At 36.7% G+C, this 12,387-nt stretch overlaps 1 long non-coding RNA gene across 1 annotated transcript in view; it reads left to right on the top strand.

Moving 5' to 3' along the window:
- LOC309850248 overlaps window positions 1-1,419 on the top strand; it is a 43,155-nt gene extending 41,736 nt beyond the window's left edge. The window contains exon 3 of the long non-coding RNA XR_014304150.1: window positions 1,286-1,419. This is a non-coding gene — a long non-coding RNA (uncharacterized lncRNA). The remainder of the gene's footprint in view (window positions 1-1,285) is intronic.
- Window positions 1,420-12,387: the final 10,968 nt, after the last annotated feature.

The raw sequence follows: 12,387 nt of genomic DNA on the forward strand, positions 1-12,387 counted from the left end.
TTCTGAAGAATTGATGCATTTGTATCCATTTTGAATAAGGTTCTATACAAATGTTGCATTTGATCTCTGAGCAGACCGTTTTATTTTCTCCTATGTGGCCCCTCGCCTTTAATTCAGGCACGAGCCTCAGAGCAACTCAGAACCACCGTGCCTGCATCAGTGCACAAGCAGTTTTGTTTGTTCGAGAGGCCCTGCTTCTTGTTCTTGGAGGAAAAAAGAAAGCTGTGAGGGCAGGGGAGCCATTCATGCCCTTGCATTTCAGAAGATGACGGACAGACAGCAGGGCTCCATGATTTCCTCTCCTCCCCTTTCTCATCCAGGTGCTGCCTTAATATTTAGGCCTCTCATTTTTGCAAACAACGGGATTTGGTGGAGAGGTAGAGACCATGAAACGTGAAGTGTTACTATAGAGAATCGTTCCTCAAAAGTGTGTTCCAGAGAACATTGGTCAGCTAGATATTTTGAATGATCCTTTGCAAAGACTGCAGTGCACATCAACGTACTAAATGCTCTGAGAAATCCTGAGGCATAGAAAAATACATGCATCTGGTAGTCTTAAACAGAATTTCCCGAATTTGTTTGACTATAAACCCTTTTTTCATTTCACACCCATTAGCCTCCCATCAGAGCCCAATCTGTGGGCACTGTGGTGAAGGAATGTTCTTGATTTGCTTTAATGAGTCCACCAGCCCTGACATAGCCCCATGGCTCCTGTAGGTATGTTAGGATGTTGGACATTTAGTGCAATGACGGTGACACAGATCAAAGCAATTGTAATCAAAGGAGGAATGTGGCTGAAGTGGTAACCAATTTTCTCGAGATCCTCAAACACCAGCAAAAAAAGACAAGAAACAAAAAACAGACAAAAACAAAAAACACAACACAAACCTGGCTTCAAATACCTGATGAATTCCAGAATAATTTTCCTCAAGGAAACATCATTACAATAAAGCTAAAGAATAAAGATATGGTATTCTAAGACAGTTACTGGGGGGTGGGAGGTAGATTTATTTGAATGCTTAAATTCAGGTGAATTTATCTCAAAACCTCTTCCAGTCTTTTTACTGACTCATCCAATGGTGGGTTACTAGTAAGGATATACACACTGAGTATATTACTTATATGCATCCATAAATTTATTTTTCTTACCTTCGTTTCAGCAAAATCACCAAGTATGTTGCTGTAATCAAGACTGTCACATAATCTATGTTCTATTTTTAATAATACCATATTCGACAACCTTTCCTGAGCCATCGTCATTCTTCAATTTTTTTTTTTTTTTTAGGGATGGGGAAGGCAGAAGGAGAGGGAGAGAAAGAATCTTAAGCAGGCTCCATGTCCAGCACAGAGGCCTACGCGGGGTTCCAGCTCCCAATGCTGAGGTCATGACCGGAACTGAAATCGAGAGTCAGTCCCTTAACCCACTGAGCCACCCAGGTGCCCCTTAATTTTTTAAAATTAATCTCATTATGGAAAAACTTTGTGGTAGTAAATGGACTTGCCAGTAAAAAAGGCTTAAAAGAATACTTAGATTCAGAGATGCCCCATGAATTTTACGTATCATGTATAAACATTATGATGGTGTCATATATGCAAATGATTGCAGACGAGATATAAAATGTTTTTAAATTAATCATATAAATTACTATCACTCACACTGTAGGTTTCATCATTTCTTACAAGAGTATCTAGAGTGTTCAAGTATTTCTTACATCTTTTCAAATGTTTCAACATTTGGATACTTAAAAAACAAAACTATTGCAACATATCGCTTAAGATCCATTTTGAATTGTAATTACATCTCTTTCTTTTCCTTCTTTTCCATAGTCACGCAAGTTTTTCTTTTTCTTGTTTCAATCTCCTTCTCTTTTTATTAGAATGTCACTTTTGTTGTACTTAACTCATGTAGCTTCTTCCAGTAAGGGAAAGATAGTTCCTCTATAATTAAAAAGACAGTTTTAGCCATTTGAAAAATGAAATAGGCAAACGTAGGTCTATTTGACTGTTTTGTATTCCTGTCTAACAGTAATAGAAATTTAAAATCTATACCAAGTAACCATGCACAGTAAAAATTCAAAATTAATTTCATTTTCCATCAGAGTCTACAATTTGTTTTTTATTTGAGGACTTCTATTGTTTTGCTTAAGTCTTCTAGTGAATCGCGTGTCTTGTCTAAATTAAACCTAATTACTTTAACAGCATTTAGTTAGCATTCCTTTTGTGAGTCTGACAGTAGATCTAAGGTCAAATTATATTTTTTTCTATCAAGATGGCTCGTCTTTAGACAGATTTAGAAAATATAATACATAATCTTTGAAGTATACCAAAGAAGGTCATCCTTATCAGTCGTAGTCATGTCTCCTAGTAACAAATTGAAACTATGCATGCAACATGACACAAAGAATACATCTGGATTTTCAGAAATACTGGCTTGTATGCCTTTTTCCAACCAACCATGTTAGTTCCATTATAATAGGCTGCCCCTTGACAGTCCTTTAAATCAGTGCCTAACATTCAAAGATGTTTTCTCCAGTTCTTCAATTAAATCTGTGTTTCAGATATAAAATCAAAGAAATTCTCATTTACTTTGACTTCCTTGTTTGCTTCCTTTGACAGTTCAACAATTATGTGTAATAAATGTTACAGTTCAACAAGATGTTGGTTTCTTGCACGATATTATCTTTTTCTGTCTCACGTATGATTTCTTCTCTGATTTTGTAATCCTTTATAGCGGTCAGCTTTTGCCATAGCAACAAACAATGCCCAAATCTCAGTGTTTTCCAAGAATAAACACTTTTTGCTCACAGAGGTCTAAGGTAGGGCTGTGTCCATGCTAAGCACCTCCAAGGTTTTCTGACATGTCAACCCACTGCAGTCACAGGAAAAGTAGCATCCACTATGCAGAGTATGACACTAGAACATCAAGGGTTGGAACAGACAGAGCCAACCCACGCAAGCACATTTAAAGCTCCTATCGGGATGTGGCATATATCACGCTCCTGTGCTCCTCCTATCCCCCCAACCAAGGTAAATCTCATGCCAAGCCGGAAGTCAATAGGGTGGAAAAGTACATTCCCACCAGAGGGAGGCGTGGCAAGGGAAGTGACAGAAAGCGTAATTGTAGACAAATAGGACTATCTACCAAGATCAACCTCTTGATCATGAGTATTTGCTTTCTTCCTGAGACCAAAGTATTATTCAATCAAGTCTTCAGGCTTAAAGATGAGGATCTCATCATTTCCGTCAGGTCCAGTTCCAGTTCTTGTTGATCCAGAGACATATGAACTTAAAAAAACACATTATTCCCCTTCACCACATTCCACATACTATGGTCAGACAGGAACAGGGTAATTCCAGTAAATACTTCTGTTTAGAGAAGGAAGGAAAGAGTGGAGCCTGGGTTACGGCCCACTTCCACTCCTTGGGAGGACTATGCCAGTTTATTACTCTTCACATGTCTTGCCTCAACTTTCCAAGAGTTCTGTTCTCTTCCATCATCATCCTTGACCACATTTGAATAAGGCACCAGAAGATATGCTCTCCTGGTGGTCAAGCAATTTCCTAAGCTTACTTTCTATCTCTAGAAACTTAGGTTATTTTTAAAATCTCAGTCACAGTTTTTCTGAACCCATGTTAAAGCATTTTTGGTAAGAGTGTTACATTAAATGTTAAAGGATTCTGTTTGTAGGCCTTTCATCTGTTTGATTGCAGTCAACTGCCTATGCCAATAACCGTACCATGGTTCCTTTCAACTTCTACATCCCTATGTATCTTTCTCTCTTCATTACAAGTACTTAAAGTTTATCGGGATTTGGTACAACCAGGCCCTTCTTTTTGCTCTCAGTTATTCTGTCCAACTGAAATAAACTACTTGAGGAGACACTATTAATTTAAACAGACACCTGAATGAAAGATGTGTAAGCCATGTTGTAAATGTGTTACTGCTCCCAGTCTGTGTGTTAATGGTAGCACTCCTCATTTAGCCCTCGTCCTCAGATTATATATTAAAATGAGAACTTTTTATTGAAAGGACATGGGAAAGTGTAGCATATATCAAATCAGCAGATCCCAGAATTCATGAATCCTCATTTTCCCTTTCTCATTGCAAACAAGCCATTTCTTTTCCTCAGCTTTCTTATAGCCTCCTATCATATGCAACTGATGATAACCAATCCATGCTACCAACAATCTGTTTCAAGGTCCCTTCACACAAATTCAGTAGGTACATTTTCTACCTATAACAATTTTACCAACTGTTTCACCAATATATAGCATAGGTTACTGATTTTTCCATCTTCTTATCTCTTCCTTAATTACTGAAACAATACCACATATTTGAAGGTTTTGTTAAGGAAGAATCCCACTCTTGGTACCAATTCCTGTACTCATCCACTTTTGCTGTTACAACAATTACACAAATTGCTTGAAATTACAGAAATTACACATTAATTTCTTGCTTACGTTGCTTGAGGGCCATGGGTTAGATACTATTCTGTTGAGTCCTGCCACTGGGAGCTGCCTGGTTCTAAATGTCTTTTCTCTATGGGACCCAGGATGAATCTAGAGCAAGTTCTCCTCACAGTGAAAGGCAGAAGATCAAACAGACTATAGAACCAAACCAGACAAGCACATTTGAAGCTTTACCTTGGACCTAGTGTAGATCAGACCCACAGGCCAAAGTGACTCATTTAACTAAACTCAAAGTCCATGGTGGTAGAGAATATGTCCTGCCTATAACATACCCCAAATAATTAGGAATGAATAATATAATCTACCACACCCCTTATGTTAAGAATCTCATTTTGAATTCTTCATTCCAGATAGTTAGTGATCATTTATTTCATTGTTTTTGTATGTACATATACATGGCTGTCATTAAGTTCCCTAGTTGTAATGGGAGGCAGGAGAGACCCTCAAGGTGACAGAGGACAAACTCCAGAGCCCGAAGAAGTGCCAATCACAGGCATCCTTCCTTTCAGGTTCTATACCTCTCTTCATGCACCAGCTACCAACATCTTGCAGACTGGGACTTCTCTATAGACTGAATTTCTTTACAATATAAACCTACGGGGGTATTCAATATATGGCTTAACAGCAGCTATCTGGGGTAGCATAATAAGATAAATTACAGACCCTTCCTACAGGTGGGATATAACCTCTCTCTAAAGGTTTTCAGGCAGGACTAGAATGCACAGGGGTACTACAGGGAATGGGAAGCAGACGTCCAATAATGAGTGGCTGGGTGTGCCAGAGCGAAACAAGGAGAAAGGTAGAGAGAAATGGAGAACACTCATGGATAAGAGAAGGACCTGAGTACTGACCGAATTCTAGAGAGGAGAGAGTTTTAAGAAGGTGTTGATCAACACTGAGATATTTTGCATTAAATTAAAATATAATGAAGAATATTGGGCCTAATCAGCAGAAGCCCATTGTCAATATGTGAATAATTTTCCTAGGAGATAGAATATAATTCCAGTCGTATCCATCTTAGTATTGAGTTGTTCAGCAATTCTGAAGTTAGGATGACAGACATGATGAGCAACTCTTGCCATTTATTGGGAAAGGATGAGGCAAGATCAAAAGCCTGGGAAGAGGGCCCTGCATGGGTGTTCTCTGGACTGACACCCATGATGGGTGGCAGCTGTCAGGAGAGCACTGTGAATAGGAAGACATCCAAAGGGCCCAGAACATATCAAGAGCGGATGTGGAGAGCCTAGAATGCTAAAGCATGCTTGATCTACCTCATAGTATTGCATGTGCCCCACCTAGGGAATATCCTAAAAAGTTTTAACTTTTAGTTGTGTGGTAGGTGATTAGAACAAGGCATAGCTAAAACACAGGCAATCACAAAGTACATTATATCCAAGTTCTGCTGTTTCCACCTTCTCTACTAGGAGATTTCCAATATAAGTGACCTACAGTACCTCAGAGAGATAGAGAAGTCATGTTCATTATATTCTCTGGCCCTCACAGATTCAAAGTCCTCTTCATAAGTACCATATTTTAACTAGTTGGCCCAGAAAGACAAAGACTGACTTGCTAAACCATTATTGCCCTTAATTGAGGAAAATCCTTGCTAGATATTAAGCCAAGAGTGAAACCTAGCCCTCACAAGGCACTCCATGGTTGAACAGTCTGACTACTTGGAATTTGTATTACAGCATTTTAGTTCTAAAAGGTATCTTGTGGATAATGTGACCATATATCTATCATCCAAACCAAGATAATTTTGAGAGTAAAAGGGAATAGCTATTAATTACTGCAGAACAATGGGCATAAACCAGAAGGATCCCAACCAAACCAGGATGGTTCTTGAGATGTGTGTATGTTAGATAGCCTCTAAGTCTCCCCTCCATAGTCTATTCATATGCTGCTTCTCTTGAAAGGTAAATCTATTTCCCTTCTCCTTGGATCCTGGGCTGATCTCTTGTTTTTCTTTAACCAGTGGAATCCAGTGGAAACAATGCCACTGACAGGCCTAGCTTAAGCTTGGCAGCTGCTGTTTTTGCTCTCTTGAAAGTCCGTAGCCATGCTGTAAAGAAGTCCAGGCCCTAAAGCATGTAAGCACGTGAGCGATTCCCAGATTCTTCTGCTTCTTGTAGAGCAGAAGAACCACCTTGTTAAACTGGAGAATCATTAGACATAATAAATAAATGCCTTAAGCCATTACCTTTTGGAATGGTTTGTTATGTAGCAGTAAATAACTTGTCACCCTCCCTATAGGTGATATAATTCACCATCTACACACAATAATGCAATACTGTTTAAAATAATATTAGCTAATAGAGAGCTCTACATTCAATTTTAGTAGGATTTGACAGCTCTTACAGAACTAAATTAAGTGATCTGAGAACATAGGTACAGTTGCCAGACATACAAGTCATGTGACCTTGAACACAAGCAGCTACATTTAGAAAATGATCCTCAGTGATTTCTTAGGAGTTTGAGAGACCGATGTCTAGTATTTTCATTGACTTCTCTTTCTACTCTTTTTTTTTTCCTTTCCAATATCTTGACCAAATGTTTCTGGTAACTAGAACACCTTTGGATCTTCAGGTATCTATTGGCAAACTTGGTATCTTAGTTGTTAAGTAGTTTGAAAAGTTAGATAAATCTCTCTTTCCCAGAGCTCTTTGAAATTCGCAGCTGCAAAGTTCTGAAAAACTTGCCCATTAGCAACACAGCAGGTGAGTCCTGCTGGATGGTCATGACATTCAGTAAGATGACTGTGGCAGGGGAAAAATGGGGAACAGAGAATGGCCTCTGTTGAGATAGGAGACCCTGAGACTCCTACTTTTCTGAATTTCTAGAAACAGCAAATAAAACAAAACTCTGAAAGTCCTTGGTAAGCTTTCAGAATCCAGCTCTCCCCTTCAGAAGAATGGAGTTTTGTCAGGGAGGTGGTAGCATTCAGAGACAAACTGTGTTATAATTCAGATTCAAATCACTTTTGCTAGACCTTAAGCGCAGCAAAGCACCGGTATGTGGTCTAACAAGGGAGACAGGCAGGCCAGTATGACCTCGTGAAAAGTTTTCATGGAAGGATATTTTTAACAAATTATATCTTGATGTTTGCTCTAAAGGAAATTGTCAAGTAGAAATAATTTAAGTAATGCCTTTAATGAATAGATAAACACCATTTGAAATTAGCTGAGAGAATGGGTACTTCTATGAATGATGAATCCTTCACAAAAAGAACAAAAGTAAACTTGAACACAGACATTTTTGCTATTGTCAGAATTTTCCAATTATGGGTGTTTGAATTATTTCTGTTATCACTCTTCTAGTGACTCAGTCTAAAGCAGACCACAAAAAGAACTAAAGAGAAATAACAGTAATATTTCCTAATGCAATTTGCGTACTGTCAGTGACCATCAAAAAGGTATCATTGTCTTAAACTCTTTGGGAAGAAGCAGATCACAATGCATGTTTTTTTCTACCAAGAAAATAGCCATTATAACAGCATTATTTTTGGCAGCATGTCACCTTAATATACAGGTGTTGCTTATTAATTAAAGTATGATGCTCTGAATTTACAATATTGAAGGGAAATCTGGTAACTCTGGCCATTATGTACATTTCCACTCTTTCCCACCACTATCTTTTCTCTCAGTGTTTGTCTATAAGCTTAATTTTTTCATTTGCTTCAGCCAGAGAAACCTTAATAATTTGCACAATCACTCTATTCAAATTATAATGCATAAAGTCAGTGAACTTGAGGACAGAGCAATATAAACTATACAAAAATTAAATGGCAATAAAATGACCAAAGATAATAAACAGATTTTCAGTGACTGGGACACTCTATCAAGCAGATAACATATGTGCTACTGAAGTGCCAAGGAAGGCCATGAGAAATATTTGAAGAAATGATGATCAGATATGTTCAAACTTGGTGAAAGTAATAAATCCACCGATCTGAGAATCTCAACAAACCTCAAGCAAGATAAACAAAAAAGAAAATCATATCAAGGCATAACACAATCAAATAGCCAAAAACTGGTGGAAAAGAAAAAGATCTTTAATAAAAATTCAGTACAAAAAGATACATCATAAATGAAGGACCAAAGGTAAAAATGGCTGCCTACTTTATTACAAAAACAATGAAAGCTAAAAGACAATGCAATGACATCTTAAAAGTGCAGAAAGAAAAAAACCTGTCAACCTAGAATTCTATATCCAATGAAAATAACCATCAGAAATTAAATTGAAATAAAGACTTCTCAACATGAAGTATTTCAGAATGAAAGAAGAAAGAGCACTGAAAATGATAAGTGCATGGATTCCTATAAAATGTATTTTTTCATATTTTAATTTCTTTAGAACATAATTGCTTATAACAAAAATAAAACTGTATTGTGGACTTATAACATATTCAGAAATAAAACATAAGTCAAAAGAAATACAAACCTAAAAAGGATGAAATGGAAGTATATTGCTGTAAGGTTTTTACATTATGCATGAAGTGGAAAGATATTATTGGGGAGATATTATTTGAAGGTTGATTGTGACAAGTTAAAATTCACTAAGCAACCCCTAAAAAAATCACCGAAACAAATAAAATGAAGATCTGTAGCTAATGAGCAAATCCTGGAGAATAAAAATAGAACATTTACTCATCCTTGAAAAGAAAAAAGAAAATAAGAAAGAGTATGAAAATTGACAAAAGAGAAAGAAATGACAAGGTGATGCATTAAAACACAACTACATCAGTGATTACATTAGATGCAAATGATCTACATATTCCAGATAAAATGCAGAAATTATCAGTCTGAATTTTAAAAATCACAGATATGAGGGCAAGCTGGCTGTGAGAGCTGTCACCCCCATTGATTTCCAGGATGAATCTGGCTGATCTGGCTGGCTAGCAGATGTCCATTTCCTTTCTCACCACCCCATGAACCCCCCTCCCAAATCTGCAAGCTTAGTTAGAGAGGACGACCGACCTGCCCTGACAGAGGAGGACATTCTTCATTCAAGGGTATACGAGTAGCTGGCTCCCCTGCTAGGACCTCCAAACAAGACTTTAAGGTCCATTTGTAGGAGAACATAGGACAGGCAAGTTTCCAAGTCTCCAAATACATCTAAACGAGGGGCTGCATGTGGCAGTCTGCTTTAAAAACGTAAGGAAGGAAAGGAGAGAGAGAGGAAGAGAGGGAGGGAGGAAAGGAGAAAGAAGGAAGAAGGAAAGGAAAAAAAGAAAAAGAAAAAGAAAGGGACGCCTGGGAGGCACAGTGGGTTAGGCAGCTGCCTTCAGATCAGGTCATGATCCCAGCTTCTTGGGATCGAGTCCCACATCAGGATCCCTGCTCGGCAGGGAGCCGGTTTCTCCCTCTGCCTCTGCCTGCCACTCTGCCTGCCTGTGCTCGCTCTCTCTCCCTCTCTCTCTCTGACAAATAAATAAATAAAATCTTAAAAAAAAAGAAAGAAAGAAAAATCAGAACCTAAGTGTATGCTGTTTATTAGAAATATACCTTAGAAATAAAATCAAATAGGTAAAAACTAAAAGAATAGAAAATATATACCTAGCATAATCAGAATAAAAACAAAGTAGCTATATTTATGTATTCAAAATATTAAGAATATTCCTGAGATACTGTCATTTTATAATGATAACTATCTTGTGCATTCTTATGTATTCAGTAAGAACACATAAATATCTTAAATACATGTGCATCCATTCAACAGATCAACTTACATAAAACAAGAGCTGACAGGACTGAAAGGAAAAAGAGACAAATCCACATCTATAAGGTGAAGATTTTAACACTCCTCTTCCAGGGATTTATAGAATACATGATAGAAAATCAATAAACATATAGATAACTTAAACAACAAACCAACTAAATAGACCTAATTGACATTTATAGAATGCTTACCAGTAGCAACAGAAGACAAATTCTTTTCTGGTATATGTTGACATTGACTCAGACCATGTGCTGGGTCATAAAACACATCTTAATAATTTTAAAAGGATTTTTGTAACATAATATGCTCTCTTGCCACAATGGAATCAAGTTAGAAATCAATAGCAAAGAGGTATCTGGAAAATGCTCAAATATTTGAAAATTAAATAGCATACCTCTACATGCCAATGGGTCAAAAAAAGTCACAAGGAAAATTAGAAAATATTTTGAAATAAATGAAAATGGTAATGCAACATATCCAAATTTGCAGGATGTGAATAAAGCAATGCATAGAGAGAAACACACAGTAACTCAGGCATATATCGGAAATAAAGGGCAGTCTAAAATGAATTCTCTAACCATCCACTATAGGAAGTTAGGGGACAAAAAGAACAAATCAAAACCAAAATAAGTAAAAAGAGAAAATAAAAGTAAGTGTGAAAATCAGTAAATTGAACAGGCCAACAACAAAGGAAATCAATAAACCCAATAAAATTTATGAAACTCTAACTAGACTTAATGACAAAACAGAAGACACAAATAATACAGATGTTAAATAGACAATAAGAGATTATTATAAACAATTTTGTGCCAGTAATTTATACAATTTAAATGAAATGCACAAATTTCTTGAAAGTTAAGAATTACCAAAACTGGTACTAGAAAAAAAAAATTCAAAATAGCTCTATATTAATTAAATAAATTGAATTAACAATTAAAACCTTCACATAAAGAAAATTCCAGGCTCAGTATGTTTTTCTGGTAAATCCTATCCAACATTTAAGAAACATATCATATAAGTTCTATGCAAATGCTTAAAGAAAATGAAGGAGGAAAGAACATTTTCTAGCTCATTTTGTGAAACCTTGATACAACAAGGACATAACAAGACAAAAATCTACAGACCAATATACCTCAACAACAGATACAAAAATCTTTAACAAAATATTAGCAAATAGAATCAATAGGAACCACTTTCTGAAATGAGCGAAGTCTAGAAAATGAATAGCTTAATTCTGAGATATCCAAATGAAAATAGCAAGTAGTCAAATAAAGAAATAAGCTTAAAGGCAACAAATTAAAAGAATTAAAAGTTAGGGGGTGCATGGGTAGCTCAGTCAATTGAGCCTCCAATTCTTGATTTCAGCTCAGGTCATGATCTCAGGGTCATGGGATGGAGCCCCTCACTGGGATCCACACACTGGGTATGGAGCCTGCTTCAGATTCTCTCTCTCTCTTTGCCCCTCTCCCCACTTCTCTCTCTAAAAAAAAAAAAAAAAGAAAGAAAGAAAGGGATAAAGAAAGAAAGAAAAGGAAAAGAAAAAGCAGCAATAGAAACCAAAACTCAGTGTAACATTATCTTTCACAATGCTGAAGGAAAATAACTATGAAGCTATAAATGTTTATTCAGCTAAATTAATAAGAGTAAAATAAAGAACTTTTCAAACAAACAGAAGTAAACATACATAAATATCCAAGAAAATTCTGCAAAGAAAGAATAATTGAAAGTGACTAATGCTGCCAAATATAAAACAGTAACAAAAACTCTGAATAATGGCACAAAAATTGAAGACACACAATTAGAGCAGAATAGAGCACTAGAAATATATACAAAAACATAGTGGAAGGTAATTTCCAATGAAGTTAGCCGTGACATTCAGTGCTTTAAAGATACACTATTCAATAACATTGTCAAGACGAATGGACAGAAATTTTTGAAAGGAATTAAGTTGAGTGAGTGACATTTCCAATATAGCCAGGTGGGAGACTCTGGTTTTGTTTCCTCTTAAATGCAAAGAACAGACATATGTGCATGAATCAGTCCCGTTTGAGAAAAATCCAGAAGCTAGCTGAATGACTTTTTCACATCAGGCAACTGTAAAAAATATCCACATCAAAATGGGTAGGAAAGGCTAAGAAACCTTCTCACCATAAACCCCACTTGAGTCACATTGCCTTTCAACCAGGACAGAATTCCCAA

The sequence above is a fragment of the Mustela nivalis genome, assembly GCF_964662115.1.
Source record: "Mustela nivalis genome assembly, chromosome: 16".
Classification (NCBI taxonomy): domain Eukaryota; kingdom Metazoa; phylum Chordata; class Mammalia; order Carnivora; family Mustelidae; genus Mustela; species Mustela nivalis.